Consider the following 12,717-nt stretch of genomic DNA (forward strand, 5'->3'; position numbering starts at 1 on the left):
ATGCTCTCAGAAAGTAGAAAGATGACAAAAAGATTAATTTAAAAAAATGAAATAAAAATAGTTCATATCAGCTATCCAATATCTAACAAACAGAAGTACCTAAAAGAAAGAATCAAGAACATAGAGGGATAAAAATCATCAAAGAAATAATTCTAGAAAAATTACCAGACCTAAAATTCATGAGCTTGAAGACTGAAAGGGTCTATTGGGTGTCAAGCATAATTAATGGGAAAAAAATGTGCAGGCTAATTTGAGAGTAACATTGATGAAGTTTTAAAAACTTATTAAAAAACTAAAAAAGTGAGAAGAACTTTAAACATTAACAATAAAAGCTAGATAGCAATAGTTCAACAACTTCAAAATCCTAAGAAAAAGTGATTTCCAATCTATTATTCTATACCCACTAAAATTATATATTAAGTGTGAGTATAGAATAAATATTTTCAGATAGATGAGATCTCATAAAACTGGCATATATACACTGAGAGTGATTTGAGGATGTGCTCCACCAAAATAAAGAATAAAATGAAGTAGTAGAGTTGTGATCTAGGAAAAAGGAAGTCAAACACAAAGAGAGGAAATAGATGCCATCATTTCAGAATAATAGTGTAGATTGGTCCCAAGGATTATAGCTGTGCAAGTCTATAAAATAATTCAAATTGGAAAAAGGGAACAAAGCTTCACAAAGTATGGTTTCAAAAAAATGTAGAAATGAAAGATACCTGATTGACCAAAATAAAGATATTTTACAGTTTTATTAGAAAATTTAGGGCTAGGTTGGTGTGTAGAATATAGAAAACTAAACAAATAAAAAAGATAATTATTAACTTTTAGATAAGTGATAATAGTACAAGAAATATACACTACAAATTAGAATAATAATAACTGTGTCAAATCATTGATTTGAATACAGAAGGTAAAATAATAATAGCTAATAATTAAGGTCCATTTAAGTGCTTACTGTGGGCCAGCCACTCTGCAAAATGCTTAATTTGTATTGGTTCATTTAATCCTTAAAGTAATTCAGTGAAACAGGTACTATTACTGGCTTCTTGTACAGATTAGACAACTAAGATAAAATGCCTTATCTAGATGCTTTTTACATATGAGATCTGGCAGAAATCAATCAGACAAAGTAAGAAAATCTGCAAGGATAATGACATCATAGTCTATGGATTTCAATACATGCATGTATTTGTGAAACCACCATCACAATCATGAGACAGAACAGTTCTATCACGCCCCCAAAAAAACTTTCTCTTGTTCTATCTTTATAGTTGCACCCTCTCTCACTGCAACCTCTGGCAACTATTGATGTGTTCTCCATTACCACTGCTTTATTTTTTTGAGAATGTCATATAAATGCAACCATACAAACAGGTGCATCATGGCCTTGAGATCCTTCCATATTGTGTGTATTAATTGTTGATTCCCTTTAATTCCTGAATTCTCTTGTATGGATGTATCATAGTTTATTCATTCACTGAAACACATTTAGTTTTTTATTCAATTTGGGGCAATTATGTACAGAGCTGCTATAAAAATTCATGTACAGATTTTTATAGGAACATAAGTTTTCATTTCTTTAGGGTAAATACTCAGGTGAGAAATTGCTGGATTGTATGGTAAGTGTATTTTTATTTTTATATAAAACTGCCAAAATATTTCCATAGTGGATGAACTATTTTTATTTCCTCCAGTAATGCATAAAATTTTCATTTCCTCCACATCTTTACCAACACTTGGGATTGTGCTAGTATTAATTATTTTAGCTATCTGAATGGACACATAGAAGTTTTAATTAACATTTCACCAATGGTTAATGATGTTGAACATCTCATGTGCTTATTTACCATGCTTTTTTTTTTATTTTAAGTGTCTAGCCAAGTTCTTTACCCATTTTTTTTAAAAGATTTTATTTATTTATTTTTAGAGAGAAAGGAAGAGAGGGATAAAGAAAGAGAGAGAAAGATCAATGTGTGGTTGCCTCTCACACACTCCCAACTGAGGACCTGGCATGCAAGCCAGGCATGTGCCCTGACTGGGAATTGAACCAGTGATCCCTTGGTTCTCAGGCCAGCACTCAACCCACTTAGCCACACCAGTCAGGGCCCTTTATCCATTTTTAAACTAGGTTGTTTTACTATTGCAGAGAGCTCTCTAGTGTATTCTGAATATAAGTTCTGTATTGGATATGTGACTCACAAGTATTTTTTGTCAATCTGTAGTTTGTCTTTTAATCACATTAATAAAGTCTTCCATAGAGTAATCTTTTAAAAATTTTGATGAAGTCTCATTTATCAATACTTTCTTTTATGGACTGTGCTTTTTTAATGTAGGTCATGAAGACTTTTTCTTAAGTTTTACTATAAAATTATTATACTTTTACATTTCACTTAGAGGTCTTTATCCATTTTGAGTAATTTGTATAAGGTATGAGCTTTAGGTCAAAGTTTACTTTTTTTAAACTATGGATGCCCAATTATGCCAACATAATTTGTTGAAAATTCTATTATTTCCAGGTTTACTTGTCTTTTTATGTTTCACAAAAGCAAATGATCTACTGTGGATTAGATTCTAAAGAGTCTAAATGAGAATCTAAATGGAATAATTTAAAGGATTAAATTGATTAGTTCAGTACTGTGATTTCTGTAACTATATTCTTCTTTTTCAAAATTGTTTAAACGATTCTATTTCTTTTGCCCATTCATATTAACCTTAGATTAATCTTCTATATATCTGTATAAAATTCCTTCTGAAAATGTTGATTGATGTTATCAATTTCATTGATCTTTTTAATAAACAAGTTTTGATTTCATTGATTTTTTTCTTTATTTTTTTTCTTTGCCATCTGCTGTACTTTTTATTATTTTATCGCAACTATTTGGTTTGGTTTTATCCTCTTCTTTTTCTAATGTTTTCAGATGAAAGTTTAGATCACTGATTTGAGACTTTTCTTTATTCTAAAGTAAGCATCTAACAGTATAAATTTCCTTTTAAGCACTGCTTTAACTGTATCTCAGACATTTTAACTTATTTTATATTTAAATTTCTTCAGTTCAAAACATTTTATAATTTTCTTTGAAACTTTCTTCTTTGGCCCATGGGTTATTTAGAAGTGTGCCATTTAGTATTTAAATGTTTGAAAATTTTCCTGTTGTTATGGTAGAATGAGCAGCCAGAGGGGAAATAAAGGCAGGGCCTTTACCGTTACAATCTAACAAAGAATTTAACACAAGAGGCTAAAAGCAAAAGCTCACACATTGACCCTGTAAACCTGAACCTGGTCAGATAAGGTGCCAGGCATCCCGAACAACAAGTAAACAATGATAGTAAGCGGGGTGCCCTTGAAAGTCTGTACATATCTTCTCCACTAGCTGGGAAAAGGAAAACTTTGAGACTATATATTCATCCCAAGGCCTGGAAGTGAGAAAGGGAGGGGTCCACAGCACCCAGTGAAAAAACTGCCTGCCTCCCATCATGTATGTGAAACTAATAAAATCTGAAGTAAGATAAGGATTGAGGCTGACAGACCACCCCTACCCATGCCTACCTTTAGGTAGTCACGCCTCCCTCAGAAAGCTGGCACCACCTTTATCCGCCAATCAAAATATAACTTCTTCACCCCCACCCCACCAACTATATAAGTCCTCAGAACAAAGGACTCCTTTCTTGGCCTCTTCTCCTGGCCGTGTTGCTCTCTTGCCACTCAGGGAACCCCTGACCGTCCAGATGCTGGCCACCTGGCCTTTTGCCACCCTAGTTTTGCCAACGCTGCTGTAGCCACCCTTCCTTTGCTTTCTTTCCTATTAGAACACAGCATTAATAAACTTCACTTGTGCTAGTGGGCCTGTAATTCTTTACTGTGTCGGTGAGTAGAAGCAAGTTTCTCCCATAACACTGTTATATTTGCATTTTTTCACTTCCAAGTTAATTTTATTATGATTAGAAAATCATAATTTGTTTGATTTTGTTCTAAGTTTAAGATTTGTTTTATGACCCATCTTGGTGAGTATTCCATGTGTACTTGAATATATGTTCTGCTGTTGCTGAATTTAGTGTTCCAACCATATCAGTTAGATACCAAAAGTTGATAACTGAACAGTTCTATAGCCTGTCCAATTTTCTGTCTACAAATTGTGTCATTGAGATAAGAGTGTTGATGTTTTCTAACATAATGATCGATTTGCATATTTTCTTTTTTAGTTTTAATTTTTGCTTTATCCATTTTAAGGTTCTGTTGTTAGGTATATAAACATCTCTGATTGCTATGCCTTCTTGATGAATTAACCCTTCATCAATATATACTGTTTCTATTTTCTCTGGGTAATTTTTTTTTTTTTTTTTGCTTCAAAATCCAGTTTGTTTTATGTTAGGATAGTTAATTTAGTTCCCTTCTGGTTAGTGTTTGCATTGTGTTTTTTTCACATCCTTTTTATTTACTATGCTTATATCATTATATTCAAAATAAGTTTGCTTAAGACAGCTTATAGTTTTGTCAGACTCTGTTCAATTTTTTAAAAATATTTTTCTCTCTATTGTTCAGTAGATAGTTTTTATTGATCTGTCTTAAAGTTCCCTAACTCCTCTGCCATCTCCACTCTGCTCTGTAGCCTTCTGAGTAAGTTTTTTCTTGGATATTTTATTTTTAAGTTAGAAAAATTCAATATGGTTGTTATTTATTGTCTCTATTTCTTTGCTGATACTGATAATATATAATTCAAGTGTTTGAAATTGCTCATTTGTATATTAAGAGCCAGCTTAAAATCTGTCAGAAAAATTGCAACATTGGTGTTCTCTCTTTATCTCTTGATTATGTTTTCCTGAGCTCACTGAGATTGGTTCTTTGTAGGCTGAGTAATAAGTTTTTGTGTAACCTAGACATTTTGAATATTACATTATGAGACTCTGAGTGTTTTAAAAACCTGATGAAGAATGTTGATGTTTTAATTTTTGTAGCAATTGACCTGGTTATATTTAGACCACCAGTTCCAACCTGCTAGCCATAGGCTGTGGTTCCAATGTCTGTTCCATTACCAAAGCTTTTGTAGCATTATTCAGATTATTCCTGGGCATGTGTCAAGATTGGACCTAGGTGGAGGTTTCCTCATTAACTCAATCCTCAGAGTCTTTGTTATGTTATTTAGGATCAGATCCCTCATATGCAGGTTGGGGGTGAGACCTTTAGTTCATTATCTACTTTATGGGGCTCCTTTTCTAACCTCTTCCCTATTTCCACATACCAGCACTTTCCAGTTCCCTGTGCCTCCCTCTTATTTTTGGTCCTCTAGCAAGAAACTGCTTACTTCCCTGATTGCACCTGCAGGAGAACACACAGAGAAAAGCCACGTAAAATGTCTATCATTTATTGCATGATTCAATGTTATAGTAATAATAATACTGTAGGGCCTATTAAATAAAGATATCTTGTTTCATTTTCTCCCAAGGCATTAATGCGATAGACATAAAATCCTAGATTTTGAATATGAAACATTTACCCACATGTAGAATTTACAAATAAAATTTGTCAATACCCATTTCATGATGCTTGAGCTCCTCTACCAGAAACCCCTTGCTGACAAGAAAAATGAAAAGGAGAGATGTGCTTTACAGGAAGCCATTGCCATTTCATGAAGCCAAGTTTAGGTAGGGATGTGGCTGTTAACTATGAAAGTGGCTTTTGTGGGACTACTTGAAGAACTTGAAATATATGTCCTTTGGAGTAACATGGAGGATTGGGACACGACTCATGCCCAGAAAAGTTAAAGTGGCAGATGCCAAAATTAGAATTGGCTTGCATTTGCATAGTTTGACAACATAAGCATTAGTATTTCAAGCATACCAAATGTTGCCCACGTGGGAGAGAGAGCCAGCTTGGAGATTTTTAGTTCTCTTCTCCCAAGAGTGAATACATTCTAACAGGCAGAGTATGTGCAGCATGAATTTATGAAAAATAAGGCATTGAGGGGGGATTAGAGAGTCACAGAGACTACATTACTCACAAAAACAGAAATATGATATAGAGATTTCCCACAGCAGAGGGCTCTGAGGATCCAAAGAACATCCCCTTGGTAGGCACTCTAAAGAGTCTGAGATTTTGCCCTTTTACAAGCTAATAAGTTTGCTTCCTACAGTTTCATGGACACTGGCAAAAGATACAAGATTCCTGACAGAAACCAAGGAATTTATTATGCACATTAGTAACAATACCCAGAAAATCAGCATTTTCTTGCACTAGTTCTCCAAGCCCAAGTTTCCACAAGGCACTGCAAAATGTGTGAGATGACAGGTGCTTGAGCAGTGGGTTGAATTACAGAAGAGGAGCTCTGAGCTCAGGGAATCTAAATCTTTTTTAATGGACAGTGAACAGGCCTATTGTTGCATCTGGAGGGAGACACTACTCTTATCTTCTGAAGCTGTTCATAGAAGAAACCTGTGAAGAATTATCTTCCAAGCCCACAAAAAAAAATCAGCTTTAAAATCTTCTCAAGGAAAGTGGCCAAGGGAGGGTTAATGTCAAATTCCAATAGTAGTAGAAGCTGTCACTTGGTTGATAGATACTTTCCTGTCTTCCTTTAAAGTTTCACTTTGGCCCCAGCCCCTCTTAGGAGGAATAAGGATTGAGAAAAGCAAGAAATCAGAAGCCAACCACTTAAGGCATACTGTCCACCAATGCAAGCTCGCTGGAAGTGGGGAAGACTCTTATTTTCAATAGTCAAAGTGTTGACTTGTGTTTTGAATGGCACACTTTTATTATTTTGAATAAATATGTTTTTGTATCATACAAGGAACACAGAACTACTTAATACTGTGAAAAGACAGAAAGATCCCGTGGTCTGCCAAATTTTTATCTAGTTGCGGGGAAAGGTTTTCTCCAGCCCATATCTATCTATCTATCTATCTATCTATCTATCTATCTATCTATCTATCTATCATCTATATCTATCTATTTATCATCTGTCATCTATCTATCATCTATTGTTTGCAATAAAAATCTCACATCGTGTAATTTAGGATTAATAATAGTCACTCTTCATCGCTTCTTGGCCTTTTGACTAAGGTCAAGTATAGTATCTTTTTTTATCAGTTTAATAATAGGTGCTCTATTAAATGGGTTTGATTTTCACAATGGATTAATTTTGAAATTGTGATTTATAAAACTTTTAAAACTCATTATTAAAATTATTCCTCTTTATAGAATATAAAATGGTACTGCGCTTTTTAAGAACTTAATCTCCTGCGGCTATTTATATGGCACTCTATGTTCAATCAAAATGCCTGTACTTAAAAGAAACTATAAACTACTCAGTGTCCTTTGAAAAGGTAGCAATGTGAATATCAGCCAACATTATCATCGTAATTTTGTTCTAAGGTATATGGCATTTAGTTAATTCTATTATCTTGCTCATATGAAAATTTAAAATCAAACTACTTCATTACTTTATTTTCCTCATTGAAAAACATTTTTAGCACTACAAGCTATAATTATTATTTTTACAATTAATAATATAAAGCATTATCCCAAGGAAACTATGAGCTTGTCAGTTTCCTTTTAACTTACATATTTTGTTTAAAAAAACTTGATAAGTTTTCCAGTATTTATATAAACACTTAGAAAAAGAAAAAAAATTCACAGTGGCAATGTAATCATCAGTAATGGCTGTAACCTGTTGCATTAAATGCTGGGACTACAATATAGGCTAATTTAACCAAATGTTCAAGCATTTAAAAAATATTTTATCTTTTCTTGTGATTCAATAGGAAATTATCGACTCAAAGCACTATATAGGATATAAATGTTTTCCTACCTCACAGAAAAAAAATCTTCTTACTCCATTTCCAGTCAGTTTTAACACTTTAGAGTTATAAGTCCTCACACATGTAAAAAAAAGAATTTCACCATTTTGAGAGGTCAAGTATTTCATATCAAGTGGTTTTCTTTTCCCTGCTCTAATATATAAAACCTTTAAGAATGTATAATTGCAGGTTGCCTTGCTGTACAGTGATTAGAATAAATTGCTATGTTGTTTCATGAGAGAATGATCTCTTTTTAATCCAATGTCATCAATGAAAAATTCAGATTTAGGCTGATCATGTGTTATATTAAAAAATCATATTTTTTTCAATTGAAAACCATAATTTAAAATAAAAGTTGTCACAATTGACTTATTATATTTTGCTGTGTATAATGCGCATTTCTTTGCCCAAATTTTTGAGGGAAAAATAAGGATGTGCATTAGGCATGGGTAGTACTAATTTTGAATCTATATAAATATTTTTAATTCTTTTATTTATGCTTATGTATTAAGAGTGTAACTCTAGAAAGCGAAAGTGATATCCATATATTCAAAAATAAATGCTAAAATTCCTCTATACAAAAAACAAGTATCTAAATATAAATAAGTAAGAATTGAATTAAAAAGTTAAAACAAAAGATTTTTTCTCCTGACAGATTGGGCAAAAAATGTGGATGTGCATTATACATGGCAAAATATGGTAGATAGTTTGATTTACACAAACGTGCAATTTACATTGTGCTTCTTACAACAATTATTTTATGAAGTGAGAGATCCTTTAATGAAAGGAAAATCTAGTTTTATTTCTTTTTCTGGTTGCAATAAGTTGTGTTTTCTCCACTAAATACATCCTCTTCAATAGCTTCCTTATTGCATACAAGTACCAAGCGAGAAACTCTTCTTACAAAAGGTTTTGTGTATTATAAATGATGCTCTACTTGCCTTAATAAGAGAGTTTGCTTCATTCATGCAATGGAAAAGGGGTGAAAGTGAAAACAGATTACAAACTGAAGTATAAGCAGAGAAATGTAGGAGAGACAAAAATAATTAGGCTTTCACAAATCATTCTCTTATAGATAATGCAAACATAAGAAAAACCATAAGAAAACTTGTCTTCCATTGTTTTAACTGAAATTGCAATATCTTTCCTTTGGGTGGGAGAACCTTAATGATTTGTTTTATAGATTTTGAGAAATGATATCATTCCTTTCTGGAATCCTATAACTTTGTTAAGAGTGTGATAATAAAAATGTTTTGTATGGCCACCCTTTCTGTTCCCTCCCTCCTTCTTTAAAATAAAGTTTGTCTTTCCTAAACATCATAACATGCACTGTTGAATTATTTATTTATTTATTTATTTATTTATTTATTTATTTATTTTTATTTTAAAAAGAAACCCTAAATGTTGTGTGTGCAAACATTTCTCCCCTCACACAGAGGCTTGGGAAGAATTTAGCACTAAATAAATGCTGCCTCAAACCCAGCAAAATAAAACATAAATCATCGCATTAAAACCTCTAACAAGTCTATCTGCTTTTTGAAATGACTGGGAGATGAAAGCGAGGAGTCTCATTTAAGAAGGCTCAGTGGATCAGTTCTGCATTTATATAGCTGTTATCAAAAGCAATTCATTTGGAGATCAAATAGACTGACAGATAGGACAAGCAGGGGATCACCACTGCCTTCAGGCAGCCCAAAGCCAGGACGGCTCCCTGGCACCATCACTAATATTGAGTCTAGTCAATGCTTGTGTTTATTACCACTTCCATCCTGCCTGCTGCACATTAACGCATGCCTTCCTCCATCCATCCCTTCTTAGCCAGGCTACTGTAAGGAGAAGAGTAGTAAGAATAATGTTTCCTCGGCTGGGTCCAGTGGGAAAAATCCTCGTATTGTGGTTAGCACATGCATGCATTCAAATTTTGGACAAGGGTGATGATGTTTAAAGGAGAATCAAAGAGGAAATAACAGGCTTGCCAAGGGGTGTGGGGTTCCATGACCTTGTCGTGGTTGGCATGTTCTCCATAACTTCTTCAGGCTGTGGATTAACCTCAGTTCTCTTCCACTGACTCTCCTACACTGGGGCAAGAGGGAAGCATGTCAGTTTAAAGTGAATTTGCAAAGGTGGGCATTTCCAAGGTGGGCACTGGGGAGGTCTGTTTATCTGTGCAGAGGTTCGGGTGTCTCATCCTCTTTTAAGTAGAACTTACTATATTTTTATTTGATTAAAGGTAACATGTTAAATATTGTAAGTCTGAATAAAATAAAAACAAAGGAGGCAATGAAAAATAAAAATAAAACCATCTTTCACAGATAACACTGTTAACACATACACAAATATACATAAATATGGGCACAAATATCCCCACACAGATTTATGTGAGATAACAGTCTATTTGCATCCTATATGTTTAACTTATTTAAAATAAAGATTTCTTATGCAATTATCATTTAAAAACATAATTTTTTAATGAATCAAAACCTTTAATTATATGGATGTCCCAGGCTTGATTTAATGATTTCTCTTTTGTCAATAGTTTTGGGGATTTGTTTTTCTTTTGCCATATGAGTGCAATATGTATTTGTTCCCTGTACTTTTCAATAAATTAGAATTTTTTATTTTTGAGTCACTTAAATATATATACATTTAAAATTGCCCTCTATAAAGTTCATACCAACAGACAGCCACACCAATAATGTATGTAAATGCTTGTTATGCTATATTTGGGGTAATATAAAGACTACTCCCATATACAAAGTATTATAATTTCTTTAAACATTTGTCAATTAGATAAGTGAAACCTGGTATCACCTTGTTGATTTAATTTATATTATAGGAATATCTTGTTTTTTTGCACTTTGCTGTATTAAGCTTCACAGATGCTGACTTTTTTACATATTGAAGGTAACACCCTCCACCAGCAAAAAGATTATGACTCGCTTTATTGGATACTCACTTTATTGTGATGATCTGGAACTTGGAACCCAACCTGCAGCTCTCTGAGGAATGTCTGATTTGATTACATTGAAAAAAATTTTATGTGTTCATTTTTGTTTATATTTTTCTATTGTAAGTATTGTTTACCAGTTTTGGGGAGGATTAGGCATGGTCATTTTTTCCTAAATTTTTAAGAGGCTTTTAATTATTCTTTGTTTTATATATTAATAATGTTTTTATCTAGTGACCAGAGCTTCAAGGTAGCATTAAATTAAAATTTTAAAAGAGATGTGATAATGAAATACTTTATTGACTTTAAGCCATATGTCTTTACCAATGGTTTATAAAGCATCATGTGATTACATAAGCCTTAGGTTTTAAAATAGTATAAAGTACTTGTTTTTCATTTGTATTTTTTAGGAGCAGAATAAAGAAGAAAAATATTATTGTAAGCTCATTTCTAAACTTGTTTTACACTTATTTTGGCACAGACTATTCAGGAATAATAAATATAATGCTAGATAATGCCATTAGAGCGCACCCACAATTATTTTCCTTCTACAGGACTTAAAGTAGCAATCAGTCAACAAATATTCACTGACCACCTACTCATTTCCTAGGATAATCACAAATATTTATAAATATTTAATTATAAATATGTTAAAAGCACAGAACTTACCTTAAGTCTGATTTTAGAAAACATTTTTTTTTCCATTCTCATTCACTGAACATTCACATCCACTCTGTTGCTGAGTCCCTGTGTTAGGAGGGTTATGGAGAACTCAGTGACACAGGAGACATGGTTCCTGCTGTCACTATTTGTATAACATGATTGAGGAAACAGACATATTCTCTAAAATGTCAGCAGCCACTTATCACCAACACATGGCCTTGTATTGTAATGAAGGCAACATAGACAATCTTAAGCAAGGGAAAGCTCACTGGAACCTGAGAGATCACAGGTAGACCTTGCCTGGGCCCCCAGAGAATGTATAGGACACGAGTCATGGAAGGAAAGGTAGGAAGGATTGTATTTATAAAGAAAAAAACAAATATTCTCTCTTGTATTTCTTGAGTTTTCAAATGTACCACTTTTGCTTTGCAATCCCATTGGCTCCATGACTTTCACCCTTGTGTCTATGGTACATTTCCTTAAGTCCCTCCACCTCCATCCCGGCAGCACTGAGAGGAGGCCTAACAGTGGAGGGACAGATGGGCTTCACTCTAGGACCTCTCTGTTCCCGCAACAGGGACCATGAAGGACAATGGTCGATATCATCAAGGACAACTTCATCTTTAATTCCCAAATTTTACACTCAGCTGCATGCAGGGGTAGGGTTTGTCCTTGCTATCGCTTTCCATTCTCCTCAGAGCCAATTTCACTTATAAACAGCCAGAGCATGTATTATTTGTGGTGGGCTGAATAGCGGGCACACAAAAACTATCCTCATCCTAACCCCCGGAACCTGTGAATGTTACCTTCCATAGCAAAATGGACCTGCAGATGTGATTCAGTTAAGGACCTGTAAATGAGGAGACTACCCAGGATTGTTCAGGTGGCCCCTAAATGTAACCGCAGGTGTCCTTAGAGTGGCAGATTAGAAAAATAGTATGAGACGTGAATGAAGAATTTGAAGTGAACACTGGAGATACGCTCCCAAGGTGGAAGAGGGGCCACAGCCAAGGAACACAAGCAGCCACTAGAAGCTGAAAGAGGCAAGGAAACAGATTTTACCCTAAAACTTCTAGAAGGAACCAGCCTGGACTACCTTTTAAAAAATCTTCACCTAAGGATATGTTTATTCGATTTTAAAGAGAGTAGAAACAAGATATGGAAAGACATGGCAGAAAGAGAGAGAGAGAGAGAGAGAGAGAGAGAAACATGGAATGAGAAGAACATAGATCTGTTACTTCCCACACATATCACAACTGGGGATTGAAGCTACAACCTACGTATGTGCCCTGAATGGGATCAAACTGTCA

General features: G+C 33.9%; 1 pseudogene; it reads left to right on the forward strand.

Moving 5' to 3' along the window:
* The first annotated feature begins 7,035 nt into the window (after positions 1–7,035).
* Positions 7,036–7,139, forward strand: LOC129068091 (uncharacterized; annotated as a pseudogene).
* The last annotated feature ends 5,578 nt before the right edge of the window (positions 7,140–12,717 follow it).

The sequence above is a fragment of the Pteronotus mesoamericanus genome, unplaced genomic scaffold (assembly GCF_021234165.1).
Source record: "Pteronotus mesoamericanus isolate MK-2021 breed Mesoamerican mustached bat unplaced genomic scaffold, CSHL_Meso_final contig_20, whole genome shotgun sequence".
Lineage (NCBI taxonomy): Eukaryota > Metazoa > Chordata > Mammalia > Chiroptera > Mormoopidae > Pteronotus > Pteronotus mesoamericanus.